Genomic DNA, 18664 nt, shown 5'->3' with positions numbered 1-18664 from the left:
AATTAAACAGCAGAATGGTATGTGTCCATAGGAGATTCAAATGAGTAACTGAACTGTGTAAAAAATCAAATATTGAGAAAAAGACACTGAGAAATGCTAATCACAGCTTTTGGTATACAACTGCCTTCCCTACACACAGCAGTGAGGACCCCATTAATTAAGAGGGAAGGTTGCAGCAATGGTCTTGCTTGTGATAATGAATATTAGGCCAGATCATCCAGCCCTCCAAAATCTTACTCTCATTCTAGGTCATCATTTCAGCATGTTTTAGGCAATGATGAATTACAGAAGAGATTCAACACAGTTCAGTCTTTTTTCTCTCTCTGACCTGTGTCAGTAAAGAACTTAAATATAGGCTTTAGCCTGCTCCTTCATGCCATATAGCCTCAAGTTTATCTCCACACCACAAAGTCTTTGTTCTGGATCTGTATCGGTGCAAAGTAATTGCCAAACCTTGGATGTCTCCTTCTTGTAAGAAGAAGTGGAATCAGGTCTGGAATATGGTTACGGGCTCCTGCGCATACTTATACACACACAAAACTTGAAGCAGCAGCTCTCATTTGCAGAACATTAGGCTAAATAACTGGGTGATTAACCAAATTTTTTTCTCCATGACACCTGGAAAATAATTAGTCATCTGTGGTGCTGCAGAAGAAACATAAACACCAGATGTTTACACCCATTGAATACCTTAGCATTGTTTTATGAATTGTTTAATAAAATAACTAAGAGTATAATTTCCCTTAAAACATTAAGTTAATTGCATTTACCATTGTTTTAGAAAAAACAGGTTTTTGTTTTCATAACTGTAGGACTGCGTTGAATTAATATGCACAGATGCATTGGGTGATTTGCATCATTAAGTTTTGAAAAGACCATTAAATTTTTATATCTTCCTATCTATTCTTATTATCTTTCTCAGTAAGAAAAATTGACTATTAATGGATGAAGTATTTCAGCAAGATTATGGAAGCAACTTTAAAACTGTAGAATAGAATTAAAATATATAAATAATAACAGTTAACAGAATATAGGACAAAAATTCCAGTGAGGCTGCCATATAGCATATGAAGACAAATTTCACAAGTGTAGTGAGAAAATATGGAACACATATTCTTGCAACTGTGGCTGTAAATGAACACATTTATTTAGTATAACTTCTAGCTGACCAGTAAATATATAGATTGACTCACCATAATGAATAGGAGTGTTTGGCTCACTGTAGTGATAAATTAAACTGCAAAATTCAGTCTTAAATCTGAAACTAGATTCAGTTTTTCTCTTGAGTTTTGAGCAATGTGGCAATGCAGAGAATCACAGTAATTTTTCTGTGAAGACAATCTCTTCCATTCCTCTTATGGCATAAGGGGGGCGGGGGGAAGCAACATACTCCAGCATCCGTCCTAGAACTGGTCTATATTACTGGAATGTTTTTCCCAAACTTATTTTAAAATAAGAATCATGCTTTCTCAAGAATAGAGTTAAGAAAACACAGTTTAAAAAGAAAATGTGTGGTGTGAACACCTTCAAACTGTTTAGGAGATCCCCGCATTTTTTAAAACCTCTTAGCAGAACATTAATATTTTCCTGAAATTTAACAGGATATGCTTCTGTAGCTTTTCTACTTGTAGGCTCGTACCCCTTCAGGAGAATTCACCTTCTAAAATCAGATCCTAAAGAATGTTATGCCATCTCAAGCCACAGACAGCTCCTGAGGATGCTGTAAATATGCTTAAACAGGAATTTATTTTAAAGGTTAAGTCCCAGTACTTTAATCTTTTGAAATATTATGGTCTTACTCAGTATTTGTCACAGTACCGGTAGATAAGTCTATCCAGTGAGTAAATTTTTGATCACCTTTCTGAATAATTTCATTTTGTAAAGAATGCATCTCAGTTTCACAGAAAACGCTGTTTTAGACTAATATATCTGTAAATGATTCCCAAAATGCAGCATCTCAGTGTTGGGGCACTGTAAATTTTTCACTATGGCTGCAATAACATAGAAATAACTATATTATAGAAATGGAATAACATTCTATTGCTTGCTTTTGCTTTATGGACAGCAATTCAGCCACTGCATAGGTTCATTTTGTGACTGTTCAGCACAGTGGGTTAGATGAAGTATTAGCGGTTTAAAATAGACACGTACACTTTCAATTTCAGTGCAGCCCAATGATTTTTCCTATCTTGTCTGTTGGCGTCATTATGCAATCAAAACAGCGCTCTCGACATTAACCTCCTTGGAAGTTTTGTTTTGGCTCAAGGACATGTTGAGTAGCTAAACCTTGATCCTGTTCCCATTAAAATCAAAGCTTCCTTTGATTTCAGTAGCATAGGCAGAGATCTTAGCAAAACAGCAGGATCTGTCTGGTAAATTACAACAATAACAAGTAGGGATACATTTGCGAGACTACAAATGTCTCCTGTGTTGTTCTCTGAATGTTTTAAAAGTATATTACTCAAAATATAATGACCTCACACAGACGAATTGACCCATTGTTTTGTTCGAACAGGAGAATAATTCTTTTCTGAATTATTTGCTCTAAGTATAATTATATTGCTCAATCATTCAGCAGTTTGTATTCACTGCTTCTGTCTGTATTTGATCTACAAACAGAAGTAGTCACTTCACCTTTTATAAGCTTTTTCTTCCTACTGCAAATAAGAACTGAATAATTCATAGTAATTATCTTTTTTCTGTGTGTGTTGGTGAATAAGGACTTTGAAATTTTCACTGGTTTCTTGAAAAAATAATAAACCAAAGCTCTTGTTTTGTGGAATGTGAATATTCACAATTTGCACAGTGACAGTTAGATTGCATTAAATTGTTTCTCTCCACTGACTTAAGAAACTAATGCAGCATGAACTCTACATAATGCAGTCAAATCATAGAATCATAGAATGGATAGGGTTGGAAGGGACCTTAAAGATCACCTAGTTCTGACCCTCCGCCATAGGCAGGGACACGTTCCACCAGACCAGGTTGCTCCAAGCCCTGTCCAATCTGGCCTCAAACGCTTCCAGGGAGGGACATCCACAACTTCTCTGGGCAACCTGTTCCTGTGCCTCACCACCCTCATAATGAAGAATTTCTTCCTTATTCTAATTTAAATCTACCCTCTTTCAGTTTAAAGCCATTACCCCATGTCCTGTAACTACATGCCCTTGTAAAAGTCCCTCTCCAGCTTTCTTGTAGGACCTCTTCAGGTACTGGAAGGCTGCTATAAGGTCTCCCTGGAGCCTTCTCTTCTCCAGGCTGAACAGCCCCAGCACTCTCAACCTGTCTTCATAGGAGAGGTGCTCCAGCCCCCTGATCATCTTCATGGCCCTGCTCTGGAATTGGTCCAATAGGTCCATGTCCCTCTTATGTTGGGGACTCCAGAGCTGAATGCGGTACTCCAGGTGGGGGTCTCACGAGAGAGGAGTGGGCAGGCGGGGGGTAGAATCGCTTCCCTTAACCAGGTGGTCAAGTTTCTTTCGATGCAGCCTACGATATGGTTGGCCTTCTGGGCTGCAAGTACACATTGCTGGATCATGTTGAGCTTCTCATCAAGCAACACCCCCAGGTCCTTTCCCTCAGGGCTGCTCTCAATCCATTCTCCATCCAGCCTGTATTTGTGCTTGGGATTGCCTTGACCCATATGCAAGACCTTGCACTTGGCATTATTGAACTTCATGAGGTTCACACAGTCCACCTTTCAAGGCTGTCAGGGTCCCCTTGGATGGCATCCCTTCCCTCCAGCATGTCGACCACACTGTACAGCTTGGTGTCGTCAGCGAACTTGCTGAGGGTGCACTCAATCCTGCTGTCTATGTCACTGAAAAAGATGTTAAACAGCACCTGTCCCAATACCGACCCCTGAGAAATGCCAACACTTGGGCATCAAGCTGGTGACTGCAATTCTTTGAGTGTGACCATCCAGCCAATTCCTTATCTACCAAGTGGTCCATCTGTCAAACCATGTCTCTCCAATATAGAGACAAAAATGTCATGCACGACAGTGGCAAATGCTTTGCACAAGTCCAGGTAGATGATGCCTGTTGCTCTTCCCCTATCCAGCAACACTGTAAGCCTGTCATAGAAGGTGACTAGATTAGTCGGGCACAATTTGTCCTTAGTGAAGCCATGTTGGCTGTCACCAATGACCTCCTTATTTTCCCTGTGCCTTAGCATAGTTTCCAGGAGGATCTGCTCCATAATCTTGCAGGGCATAGAGGTGAGACTGACTGGTCTGTAGTTCTCTGGTGTGGTGGTGCAGCCCCGCCCCCCGGCCCCTCACCCTCACCCCGCCCTGCCCCGGGCCACTCTGGGATCCCAGCACAAGCCCTATTGTGTTGTTATCTTAAATATCTCAAATACGATGGGTAGTAGATTAGCAACTTTGTCTACCAGCTCCCTCAGGACCCACAGATGCATCTCATCAGGTCCCATGGACTTGTGCTCTGTCAGGTTCCTTAGATGGTCTCAAACTTGATCTTCTACAGTGGGTGGTTCTTCATTCTCCCAGGCCCTCCCTTTGCCTTCTGCAGCTTGGGCAGTGTGGCTTGAGCACTTGCTGGTGAAGACTGAGGCAAAAAAGTCACTGAGTACCTCAGCCTTCTCCATGTCCTGGGTAACCTGGTCTCCCTTTTCCCTCTAGAGAGGGTGCACATTTTCCCTAGTCTTCCTTTTATCACTGATGTACCTATAGAAGTTTTCTGGTTGCCCTTGACATCCCTGGTGAGATTGAATTCTATCAGGGCTTTAGCTTTCCTAACCTGATTCCTGGCTGCTTGCACTGTTTCTTTGTATTCCTCCCAGGCTACCTGCCCTTGCTTCCACCCTCCGTAGGCCTACTTTTTGTGTTTGAGTTTGTTGAGGAACTCCTTGTTCATCCATTCAGGCCTCCTGGCATTTTTGCCTGACTTCCTCTTTGTTGGGATCCATCGCTCCTGAACTCAGAGGAGGTAATCCTTGAATATTAACCACCTTTCTCGGGCCCCTGGTTAATTCAGGGATCATAGAATCATAGAAACGTCAAATCAGCAAGGTTGGAAAAGACCTCTTAGATCATCAAGTCCAACTGTTAGCCAAAGGGATCAACCAAAAGGAACCACTTCACCTTTTGAAAAACACCCGCAGTTGTGTCCTTGCAAACAGGGCTCTTGAGTGCAGTCAGTCAGGACGTTTATAGCTGCTGCACACAGAGAAAAGGACTAACAGGCTCTGCTGATGAAATATCTAACAGGTTCATGAACTTTACCTTCAGTTTGGTACATAGGCTTCCGTTTGGTTTCAAACAAATGTGGTCCTTTTCTTCAGGGAGCTTAGGTTTCTGAGGATTGGACCGTCAGTAAATGTAAGCTAATTGTAATTATAATGTAATGAATGTAATAAATGCTGCTGTAATACAGTGCTAAGTGACAGAAAATTGCAAAGTACTATAGATACATTTTTGCTTTTAATTAGAGAGAAGCAACCATCTAATTTATTCTAGTTAAATCAGAGATGTAATTTTTGAAGTTAATATCAAAGACCTCATGATTTAACCTTACCAGGCACACTACTAATAATAATTTTAAGTGTACTTACATTAAGCAATAATAGTGGGTTTTCATTTTATTACAGGATAATATTTTGGTCTAGGGTAGATAAACCAGGAGATGGAAGGCCAAACCAGTGAACTGCAGAGTACCACTATACTATTATTAACCCTCTGCTACTGTGACCATCATTGAAACAGATGTTATTGAGCAGAAAAAGTGTGTACATCAAGAGTTTTAAAACAAACACTTTTGAGGCTTAAGAGAGTGGGATCTGAGGTCATAGTGAAGATTTTGATATGCAGTACTAAATCACACTGATTTGCTGAAAAAGGCTACTGCTACAGCAATTAGTAAGCACTTGATTGCATGGAATAATTTTCCAAAGTCAGACCATGTTTCTAAACAGATAAGTTAAGCACTGCTTACTCTATTTTTTTCTGATGATGCCACTATGACTCTCATAGGAGTAAGAAAACGCGAATATGGACTTTTTCCATTTTTTCCTACGGTGCTTTGAAAATATAGGCATTGTTTCTTTTCTTCCTCATTAGAAATGGCAATGGAGATATAAAAATCTTCATAATATTGTCTGTCACTTGCTTTGTGCTATGGTATAATATTGCTTCTTCTAGTACACCTGATTTGAAATCACTCAAGCAATGGAGATTCCATTAAATAAATCATGTCACAATGTATTAGACATCACTCCTCTCCTTTACTAATTATATGTTTCCCTTTGTTTCATATGGTATTGCTTTTATTGGAAATACCCTTATTCCCACCCTGCCATCACCCTGAAAATATTTATTCTAATGACTTGAGCCTAGCTCTTGCATCTGACATTTAATTAACGATTTACCCCAGACTACAACTGAAGTAAAACTTTACATTGAATTGTGGTTATTGCCAAGGTCCCAGGGGACTTCCACACTGCAGATGATTAAGAACCTCAAATGTACATTTAAAAGTTTTCTTGCTGAAGAGCTTCACAGAACAACTCTCGGATGCATTTTCCTTTGGGGTATTTTGATCAGTGTGCAAAACTGAATCATTGTTTTGTGCTGTTGTGGAACATGAATGAGCTTCAAGTCACCTCAGGTTGGTTAATCAGAGCCTCCACATAGGTGTCTCTGTATTATCTGTATTTTCCTAGATCATCCAGGTCTGAAATCTAAGCCTGAAAAATAACATCACGGTTTTGGTTTGGTTTAGGTTTTAGGCTGGGAGTAGAGATGGAAGAGAAAGCGGGAAGGATAAAATCTGACATAAGTGAAGTTGTGATCTCTGGTCTGAGTGGAACTAACCCATGATATTTCTGGGCAGAAAGATACTGGTATATAGGTTTATGATAAGTTTGTACCCTAGATATTTTGGAGTATATTCTGGGAGTCTGGATATTTTAGGAGTCAAATTTACTCCAGGTACACGTTACTCTTTCAGAAACCCACAAACTTTTCCAGAAGAGGGCAGTCGCTTGAAAAACATCACCGCTAGTAATTTTCATTTTCATTTTGTGAGTCAGCTGCAAAAAGTGGTCATCCTAATTGGTGCAAAAAAATTGGAAAATTTTCCCAATTCGTGCTTTTAGTTTGATTGCTTTTCTCTTCAAAGTAAATGTTTTAATCACCTAAGCATCTTTCATTCCATCCTGAAAACAGAAAATTATTTTTAATACAGTTCCATTTTTTTCTTAGCCGTAAATGTGCAGGAATAGAAGAAAATGGACTTCCCAGTATTAGACCCCTTGGAAATAATGAAGAGACAAAGTAGTTTGGGCAAGAGAAAAATATTTCCATAGAAATCTTTAGATATCTCAGAAATGCAATCTTTTCTCAGAAATTAAAACTCTGGAAAGGAAAAAAATAACGTAAAACCAAACATGACTCTGCTCCCCTGAGAAAGAATGAAGTGGAGATGTCATATACCTCTGTTATCCCTGTAGCCCTCATGAGAAAGAAGTAAGGAGCAGACCTACACAACGACACAGACAACTCAGCTGAGCTGCCCACACAAGCATGCAGAGCCAGCCTGGTCACGCTGCTATATCCCACCTGCCCCAGCCGGTAAGGTGTAGGTCATCTCTCTGTCCAGTGTTGCTATATGTAACGGTTCTCCAGGCTCCACTGATGCTGTTAAGTAGATCTCCATAAATATGAGAGCTTATAATGAGAGAATATAGGTATCCATGCACATACCCTGCATGCAGATGCCTACACTTTGGCGTCTTACTCCTGAAATAAAACCCCTGCAGAAACAAACTCAGCAGAACTGAAGACATTAGTTTTCTTCAGTTTTGATAATACGGTACATCCAAATGCTTGTGCTGTCCAGTGGTTTCTGGCTTATTTGTACTGTTCCCCTTCCCTCAGTTTTGCTTCCACAGCTCTACATCTTTCAGGGTTTCTCTGCCCTTCTGCTTGATTTATTCTCTCCCTTGATCTGTCTTTCTGTTTAGCTAATCATTTTAGCTCATAAAACCAATAACAGATGCTAGAAGAACTCGCTAATCTTCATGGCAAGGGTACTACCTGACTGCAGGCTCTTACTAATATCCTGGAGTACATGTAAACCGCAGCACCAGGAGCATTTACCTGCTGCCTCACTCACAAATGCGCTGTGCACTGAATGTGTTTGGGGTGGGAGAGCTTGTGCCCACAGTTTTCTGTAGAAACTGTTCGTCACGTAACATACACAAAATCAGTAAATGTGCTGAACCAAATAACTCAGAGTGCATTCTTGCAAGGTGTTTCTCTGTAGACATTTACCAACAGTCTCACATTCATTCGTAACCTTTTTAAGAAACACTTTACCTGGTTTTGAATCCGGGAGGAGTCTTGCCTTACGCTACTTTGTGTGGACTGACGCCATCTATCCTAGTGTGCAGGTTTTTGGAATCTGAGCATCAGAAAGAAGCAAAATACAGTTTTCATGCTATTTATATTCTTTTTAAAAGAAGATACATATATATTGAATTCCACCCCATTACTTTGAAGGCAGTGAGTTTATGAAGTCTGCACTGGTGAACTGGTAAATTAGAAAACCTGAACACAACTTTTTTTGTCTCATACTCCAACTGCATTAAATGAACTTGAGAACTGAAAAGTGAAAATAGCAAGAATGGTTGAAATAATGAGATCCAGCCCTGCCACACAAATTTTCAGGTGTTATTGCATGGGTTTATTTTTTTAATTTTAAACTACAAGCCTCATGAATTTTCTTTTGGTAGTAAAATACAACTCACAAACACATGGAAGAAAAAGGCAGCTTTTCATCAAAAACATTTAACTGATTTAGGAGCTGAAATTGCATTTAAAATCAGTAGCACTGAGACTTAAATATTCATATAACTCAGACATTTTTGAAACTGTTATGTAAAATTCCCATTTGGAAAGAAGGAGAGGACAAATAGCCAAGGCAGAAAAGTAATGTGAAGTTTGAAAGCAATCTCTGCTAAAGCTATCCACATAGTATATTTAGTGCATTTCGGTCCAATATAGGGAGTTCTATGTGGTCCTGCCTCTTTGTATTTACATTCCAAATATATTGAAAAAGTAATATAATAATTGAATAATATATTATTTAATAAAATAGTAATAATTTAAAAATCCAAATATTGAATAAAATGGGATATCACAGTGCAGATGATCTTTCTTTGGGCAGTGTGAGAGGGTAAAGGTTGTTGTTATTGTTCCCCTTACATATTGCTGAGGAAGAACCCGAACATAATCTGCCAGAAACACAATGATGTAACAATTTCTTCTGGAAGAAATAAATGAACTATCTCTTGCTCAGCTAACATTAACAGAGCGGAGGATATCTATCTAAGACTATGAGTTGATAATAATTGTCTTCTGTTCAAATACCTGCAATACACAATAAGATTAAATTCATAAATGCCATAAGCTAGCTATAGCTGTACTATGATGGGGTTTTTTAGTTTGGTCTCCCTCAGATTCTCTTTTCCTCATAACTTTTCTATCTTGCCTCATAACAGCATGCTTCTTACCTTTGTCTGAACACCTCTTGGCACCACATTGAGGTTTCCTTTTTTGTTTTTGAACACTAAAAGTGGCCAAAAATTATTTTTCTGTACAAGCAAACTACTTCTTGAATTCAGGCTTATTTTGTTCAATAATTTTATCTAGAGAAATATTTTGAAAACTAAATTTAAAGAAGAGCCATAGAAAAAGTTAATGTCAGCAGCCTGTATTCAGTGCCTCAGCAGTGACCTGTTTACACACTCTTGGGCTAAATTCCACCCTCACTGTGAGAATATTCAAGCCCACACTTCAACTTTGTAGAGACTGGAACAGTGCAAATGAAAAGGATAACACATGGTCCAGTCCTAGAAATGGAATCGTTTGTTCAACAGGAAGTCACATGGGAAAAAAAAGTTCAAAGCCTCTGCTTGATACAGGATCAGAATTTGAACTCATATACATTATTTCTTCCATGAATGTTTCAATCACTGGATATTTAGATATTCTGAGGCAGAGTTTTCACAGTCTGTGCTTATACATTTCCTCTTTGTATAAAAATACTTAAACAGTCATTATGCCAGACTGCATAAATGATTCCAGCCTGGTTGTTAGGCCATTTGCCTCATTGACGGATTCCAGATGATGCACTCACTATCAAATATCTAACAATTTGTCCAAAGTGTGACAGTCTGTCAGAGGAACTGAAAGCACTTCCCCAGGATGTCCCTACAGCTTAGAGGGCTAGAGCACTCTCTCAGGAGAGCAATATTCTCTACTTTCCCTTTTTTGTTTTTCTCACTAATACCTTCAGAGGTGTTTTATTTTGTGTCACATGGAAACTTTCTGAAGGAAACAAAGCATTTTGATTCAATTTTGTAATGCAGCAAATAATAAAGCATTCTAAAACTTTGAATACATACTTACGGCTGTTTTATTTCCTGAGTGCAGTTCAAAAAAAAGCAAGCATAAATTTGCACAGCCATGACCAGCACCCTGGTATCCTAGCTCCCATCCCCAGGGGCTCATGGTGCAAATAAAATTAGGTGAGGAAAGACCACAGAGAAGCATGAGAAAAGATGTCTTCACAGCAGATAGTTGATTTCAAACAGAAAATTTAGAAAGTCAATAACATGTTGTGGAGTTAAAAAAACAAAGGACTAATCAATTGCCTTGGTTGAAGTAAGATTTTAAGATGTGTAGCATTTTCCTGAATTAATAAATGTTTTAACAGTTTGAAAAGCCTTGGTTTATAAAGGCTTTGCACATTATCTGCAGCAACAGCAACTTTATGCATGCATGAACTTAATGAACCAACCAACAAAAAGAAAGAAGATTATTAATAGGACATTTGCTCAAGGCAGGCTAAATGAGTTGCTTCTGAGAACATCAGAGTGAGTTCTCTAATGACAGCCAGAGGCACAGCTGCTGATTTGGTTTTGTACCAAGATAGTGGTCAGTGGATTTATTGCTGGGTGACAAACAGATTTGGTAGGACTTTGGGTATAAATCTTTAAGTACATCCTTCATCTCCTTTATTTTTACTTTCTTTTTATGCCCTTTTCCCTCCTCTTTCCTTTCATTGTTCCTGTGATTTTTCTTGGATCTTGTTCCCTAAAATTTATTTTATTCATTCATAGAATCATAGAATGTCCTGAGTTGGAAGGGACCCACAAGGATCATCGAGTCCAACTCCTGTCCCTGCATAGGACAATCCCAAAATTCACACCATATCACTGAGGGCATTGCCCAAGAGCTTCTTGAATATCGTCAGACTTGGTGATGTGACCACCTCCCTGGGGATCCTGTTCCAGCACTCCACCATCCTCGGGGTGAAGAACCTTTTCCTAATATCCAACCTAAACCTCCCCTGGCACATCTCCCTGCCATTCCCTTGGGTCCTGTCATCGGTCACCAGAGAGAAGAGATCAGCACCTGCCCCTCCTCCTCCCCTTGTGAGGAAGCTGTAGAACACGATGAGGCCTCCCCTCAGTCTCCTCTTCTCTAGGCTGAACAAACCAAGTAACATTAGCTGCTCCTCATACGGTTTCTCCTCTAAACCCTTCACCAACTTCGTGGCCCTCCTCTGGACACTCTCTAGTAGCTTCATATCCTTAATGTACTGTGGCACCCAAAACTGCACACAGCGCTTGAGGTGAGGCGGCACCAACGCAGAGCAGAGCAGGACAATCCCCTCCCTCGACCAGCTGCAATGCAGGGCTTGATGCACCCCAGGCCACGGTTGGCCTCTTGGCTGCCAGGGCACACTGTTGGCTCATGTTCAACTTGCCATCAACCAGAACCCCCAGATCCCTCTCTGCAGAGCTGTTCTCCAGCCTCTCATTCCCTGTATGTACATCCAGGGTTGCTGAGCCCCAGGTGTAAAATCTGTCACTTGCCCTTGTTAAACTTCATTGCCCAGCTCTCCAGTCTGTCCAGATCCCTCTGCAGGGCCACTCTGCCCTCGAAAATGTCAACAGCTACTCCCAAATATGTGTCATCAGCAAACTTAATTAGTATTCTTTCAAGTCCTACATCCAAGACGTTTATGAAGACATTAAAGAGTACTGGCCCTAAAATGGATCCCTGTGGAACCCCATTAGTGACTGGCTGCCAGCCTGATGTAACCCCATTTACTCTGACCCTTTGAGCCCGACCCATCAGCCAGTTGTTCACCCACTGCATTATGTGTTTATCCAGCTGTACGCTGGACATTCTGTCCAGGAGGATACTGTGACAATATTGAAAGCTTTACTGAAATCCAAAAAGATCACATTGACTGGCTTTCTTTGGTCAACTAGGTGGGTGACATTTCTTTCTGAAATGTTTGAACTTACTGCTTAACAACTATTGGGCCAATTAATCGGAACTGACCTTGATATCCTTTTGAAAATTAGTTATCAATTTGAGTCGCTTTTTTCCAATGCTGTGCTTTGTTTTTACTGTGCTTATGGAGACATTAGTCCTCCAGCTGAAGTGAAGTTCCCTTCCTTGGAGATAAGCAGGAAATGACCAAAATTTAACCTTTGGGTCAAGGTGTTTCACAACAGCTCTCGTCTTCAATGAGCCACTGCTTCTTTGCAAGGACTCAGTGATTGTGAACTCCTCGCTTTTGAAGACTACGAACAGTCTTTCATGCTTGGTTTCATCTCACTAATTAAATATAAAGGAATCATTTGACCTCTCTTTCTCAAAGGTTAATCTTATAGAAAAGTATTCTTTTAGTACTGTACAGTCAATCTTAACGTACAGCATAAGTAGTTTATAAATGAGGTATACCCCACACCTAGAACTTGGAACAGCAATGGTCTTCATTGCAGGTCAAAATTATTCATGTGAAATGCAGAAATTTAGTAGTCTTTCATTTTGTTCCAGCCTGGAACCAGAAGTACTGAAGTATATATTATCACTAATCAAAACCATTGAAAAAACTCCTTATCAAATGTTTTCCTTAGTTTTCTAGCTCAGTTACTGACTTACACAGATCTGGTGACCTTAGGACAGAAAACACACACACACCGCCCAACCAAAATTATCAAATCGCTTACATACTTTATCTGGAGTGGATATTTGGAAGTTAGTCTGTGCAAAGGCTCTTTAAATGGTGCCTGTGATAATGATTTTAGTTTGTTTTCAGCAGCTAAAAAGAGATAGCTGTTAAGGAAAGACTCTTCCCCAACAGTTGTTTTCTGGAAGAAAATCTAAAGTGGCAAGAAAACAGAGGATACCTAAAAGAAGAAATTCAGGTGGATACTTTATGCAGAAGTGTACAGAAAAGATTATGTTAAGAACAAAAGTCACAATGAAATCCACACAAATGATATCCGCAGAATCAGTAACTGATTGGAAACTCCAAATTTACTGTGGAATGTGAATTATTTTGGAACCCCATGTAAATGTAAGCAAATAGGAGAATCATCACAAGAGCTTAGCTGCATATAGTGGAAATATAAGCCCACTTTGCTTATGACATGCCTGATCATCTTCTGATCATGAGCAAACTATAGAACAAGTATTGCTATGAAATCAAAATCCATAACTGTTTCAAGACCAGAGAATGAAACGCTTTTGATTTCATATGACAGAATTAGTTGAGATTAAAAGAAATCAAGATAGCTATACTTCTGGACTGTTACTCCAGGAACTTTCTTCTAGCAATTTTGTTCACAGAGTGGAGCTCACTGGTTAAATTCTGCAGTCTTTCTACAGGTGGGTTAAACAGGTGGTTTCACGGCTGCTATTTATGGGAGTCTCTTTAAGGTAATAAGCTTTTGTTTTTTCTACTACTCTTTATCTTTCTACTGTGTTTTTCACTCTACTGATGCCTGGCTACTCAGAACAAGATCTTGCTTTCTACTTTACTGTTTCATCAACCCAATAGTATATCTCTCTGTAATATGATCCCACCTGTGATTTACATCACCAGAACTAAAACTTAACAGTCCGTGAAATTTATTGCATATTGTTTGATTCATTTGTATTGAGCCATACAGAACACAAATTGTAAATTTATCTCATATTGTTTTCAGAGTGAATGATTGGTCATAGTTCACATGCAAATCTGGAGTTGCAGTGAGAATTTTAACTGCTTCATAAAAGTTAATGTCAGAGGTTTTCTGATGACTGCACCCATCTTCTTTAATGGCCTTATTTATTTATTTATTCTTCTAGAACAAGCTTGATGTAAGTCATTCTTTCTTACACATTTTGTATAGCCTTAATGCAGCAGTTTATTTTTAGACCTCTTCCTTTTTTTTCTGCTAAGTAGCATGAGGAACTGACAATAAAACCAAAATATTTCCTTCCACTTAATAACATTAAATTTCATGCTTCAGTTTTCTGCCCATTTTCCCATCTGTTGAAAACCTTGTGCAATTCAGGATTGTGATTCTTGATGCATACTTTCCCCCCTGTTTGTTTTATTTGAAATTGTTGACACTATTCAGGTCCAGCTGCCTCAGTCAAAATGCTGGGGTGTTCTTAAGAATGGGCATGTATGTGTCAGGGGGAGGGCAAGAAAGGGGGCAGTAAGAGGAAGAACAGGGAAAGTGATGGAAAGAGAAGACTTTTTGGTTTATTAACGGAAACCTACCAAAACCAAGTACATTGGTTGCTGAAGGTATACATATTTGATACTGAGCTATTAGAGGATGGAGCTCTTGTTATGGCATGCGTCTGGTAGCTAGCAGACACTAGTCCTTCCATCTCAACAGAGACGGGGTGAACTGGTTCAGTCATTCTCAGTCTTTTGGACTGCCATCCTGGCTTGTATCAGGAATAGTGTGGCCGGCAGGAGCAGGCTGGTGATCATGCCCCTGTACTCGACACTGGTGAGGCCGCACCTCGAGTTCTGTGTGCAGTTTTGGGCCCCTCACTACAAGAAGGACATCGAGGTGCAGGAGCATGTCGAAAGAAGGGCAACAAAGCTGGTGAAGGGTCTAGAGAACAAGTCTTATGAGGAGCAGCTGAGGGAATTGGGGTTGTTTAGTCTGGAGGAGAGGAGGCTGAGGGGAGACCTTATCACTCTCTACAACTGCCTGAAAAGAGGTTGTAGCAAGGTGGGGGTCGGACTCTTCTCCCTAGTAACAAGCGATAGGACGAGAGGAAATGGCCTCAATTTGCATCAGGAGAAGTTTAGGTTGGGCATTAGAAAAAACTTCTTCATGGAAAGGGTTGTCAAACATTGGAACAGGCTGCCCAGGGAGGTGGTTGAGTCTCCATTCCTGGAGGTATTTAAAGGAAGGGTAAATGTGGTGCCTGAGGATATGGTTTAGCGGTGGACTTGGCAGTGATAGGTGAGCGGTTGGACCTGATGATCTTAAGGGTCTTTTCCAACCTTAAGGATTCTATGATTCTATGATATTAAAGAACAGAGGAAAAAAAAATCTTAAAGATATTTTCATCAGCGCAAACATCATCCTTCAGGCAATTGCCTGCTGCATTAACACTTGAAGAAAGGGCCTTGCCTGAGCAGAAGGAATTAGCTGAGCTGGGCTGAGCTTTTTCTCACCACACATTCTTTTCAACCTTGGGAAAGACACTTAGGGCAAGATGCACAAAGTCTATTTTGATGCCTAACAAGATAATTCTGTGTAATTTTGATATTCAAGCATAAGGACCAGCTTACTCAGTTACCCATAGCCCTTGTCCCCTGACTGCTTCCACCAAAGAGTAGAGACCCCAAACCTCACTAGATCTGAAAGATCCCTAGGAGTCATATTCTGGAGACATTTATAACTAATCCCTAAATAAAATCTGTAGTAATTCATATGCAGAAAGAGAAGGCTAGACTCTGCCCAAAGGCCAAGTGGTATCTGTTAAGTGTGCTCTCAGCACGCTGTATGCTCCTTTACAGCACAAAGAGATGGCACGGGTATTTTAATTCCAAAATCATAGGATCGCCATAATCCAACTTCTGCACAAAAGGTTTTGTTAACTATCACTTAAATATGACACAGAGCACTGAGTCTATAGAGGATCCCAAACAGGAACACTAATCATATACTGCCCAAATATGCAATCAAAAAAATAGTAGTCATGGGTCTGGAAGAAAATCAAATAGGCTGACTCTCTAAACAGTCATCAGGATATTTGCTAAAGGCCAGGAAAAGAGTTTTGTACTACCTGTAGTTCAGGTAGTTCAGAAATTAATTATCACAAAAGGTATTTTTCTACTGCGCTAAGTACAAACTGGTAAGAATGCCAACTTAAAGGTTTGTCAGTATAGTGCAGGAAGCAAGCTTCAAAATAGGCAGAGCAGATTACTGCAAACTATTGCATATTTATAATACTTTCAGAAGGGTAACATCAGATTTGTTACTGAAAAGAAAAACACTTTTTCTTAAAGAAAGGGTCCAAAATATATGACTCTTTTTTTATATGTTTGCACAAGCATAGCTGTTTGGCATGAGCATTGAACCTTTCTAAATTAAGGCATGGATGTCATTAAATTATCTCCTAGCTTCCTTTCTTTATATTGATACGAAAGCAGGATAAACAAGAGATTGTGATGTTTAATTTTTTAAAATAATTTTTCTGAAATTAATAATTTACGTTAGCAATAACCAGTGACTGTGTGGCTAATTCTCAATGCTTTTAATACATTTATTGCAGGAAGTGGGAGGACTGAGCAATACTAAAGATATTTCTTCTCTGTGAGGTGTAGTAGAATTTTAACTAGCCTTACTATTTCTCAGCACAATCACTAAAATAAATGTGTGATATATAATCACAATTTTAGTTAACTCAGCACTTGAAATAACACATCAGCTGTCAAGAGAATGATTCACCAACAATGATGAATCTGCAGCAACTTTCTAATCTTTGTCTTCTAAATACAACCTTTTGAAATTTTGATTCCTTAAGCTTCACATCCACTTTCTGTGAAGGACAGGAAAGTGTTGCACCTTATAGGTATCAAGACTTGAAATGCATATTAAGCTTGTTTATAGCTACAGGTAGAGATTTTGAAAGGTCACTGGACTAGGTAGATATAATTTTACTGAAAGCAAAATTTAGGTCAAAAACTAATAATAACAATAACAAAAATAATAAAATAATAATAACATTAATAAAAATAATAAATAATTATAGTATTTTAATAGTTGAATGATTTAACTACCAAGGGCTCCAATAAGTTATGTAAGCAATTCCACTTATTTTAGGACAAATAAAAAGATGTCAATCCAGTAGTCAGGCTCACATCTGGCCCTGTTTATCTGCATAGACATAGCTTTGTGCTTCATTGCCAACATTATCTCAGATTTGCAGCTAAATGTTGTAATTTTACTCAACTGTTTGTTGTTGTAGTTTTCTAGACTAGAACAGGCTAAGCCATGCCTACTTACATCACAGCTGCATGAGGTAGGTTCATCAAATGTAAATGCTTTTAGGTCATTAAGTTAAACACTATTATACATTGGGGTTTAGTACAAACTTAGTTTATATGTTAAAGATTACCTGGAAATTTATTTTAAAAATAATCCTCACTAAGATAAGTTTTATTTTAAATTTAATAATCAGAAATGTTGAAGAGGACATGAAAATTGTGGACTGAAATTTCTTTCTACCACTCAATACCACTGTGGGTACAAGGATGTGTCTCAAGTGCTTTCTACTTCCTTTTTTTTCCCATGTAGACAGGATTTCCAAACAGCAAATCTGTGGATGTTTGCCATGAAGCAGAACATCTGGAGAAACCTGAGCATCCTAGTGAAATCCTGGTGCAAGTTTTTTTTTAAAGGGAGTGTTCTCTTAAAAAACAGTGGGACATTTGCTATCCCACACTTTGATATTAAATAAGGAGGTTAGATAAAGCATATTGAAGACAGAATTTCTTCTTTAGTTTTTTAAACTATTTAAAAAACTGTAAAATTTATTTTCCAATTATTGCTTGTCTGTTATTTCTTATTTCAAAAAGCATTTAACTTGAGAATTTTCTAGAAACATAATGTGCCTAGTGAAACTTTTTTTCACCCTTCTTTGTTTCTCACAGACCAGAGGAACTTCACTAGGTTTATTTAGTGCTTTCATTATCTTTTGCTCATAATTAAGATCTTCCAGCATTTAACAAGACTGGAATGCATTGCAAAAAAACAGTGCATCTCCCTAAAATAATACTATGTGCTCTTCATTACTCACCTACTTCAATAAACTATTTCAGTTAATTCTTCATAATATGTGATTTCTGATACCAAGAAAAAAAAATAATATTAGATAGATCATTCCAGACCAACAATATCATTTTAATTTAGAAATTAGGATTTTTCTGAGTAACAAAAATGGTCATATACTGACATTTTATACAGAAACCCTAGGTGATTATAATCACTGTGGCAGCATATGAAAGTCTTTTCAGTACTTTGTTAAACATTTTTGAATGCAAAGATTTGAATAAAAACCACATTTTTAGAATATAATTTTTAAACTTTGATTATTTGGCATGAGATTGTAGTACAGAGAATTGGCTATATTTTGACATTTCATTTGGGGGTAGCAAAGACTAAAAGTCAGCAGGGTAACAATAAGGAAAACATTTAATTTAAAATTATTGATGTCTAAGGGGATTGTGTGTGTTCATGAAAGAAGTGGATCAAGAAAACAAAATTCTCAAACACTGTTTCTCACTGAGATCATACAGCACATTAATTTATTAACCAA

The sequence above is a fragment of the Phalacrocorax aristotelis genome, chromosome 2 (assembly GCF_949628215.1).
Source record: "Phalacrocorax aristotelis chromosome 2, bGulAri2.1, whole genome shotgun sequence".
Lineage (NCBI taxonomy): Eukaryota > Metazoa > Chordata > Aves > Suliformes > Phalacrocoracidae > Phalacrocorax > Phalacrocorax aristotelis.
This window is presented reverse-complemented; position numbering follows the sequence as displayed.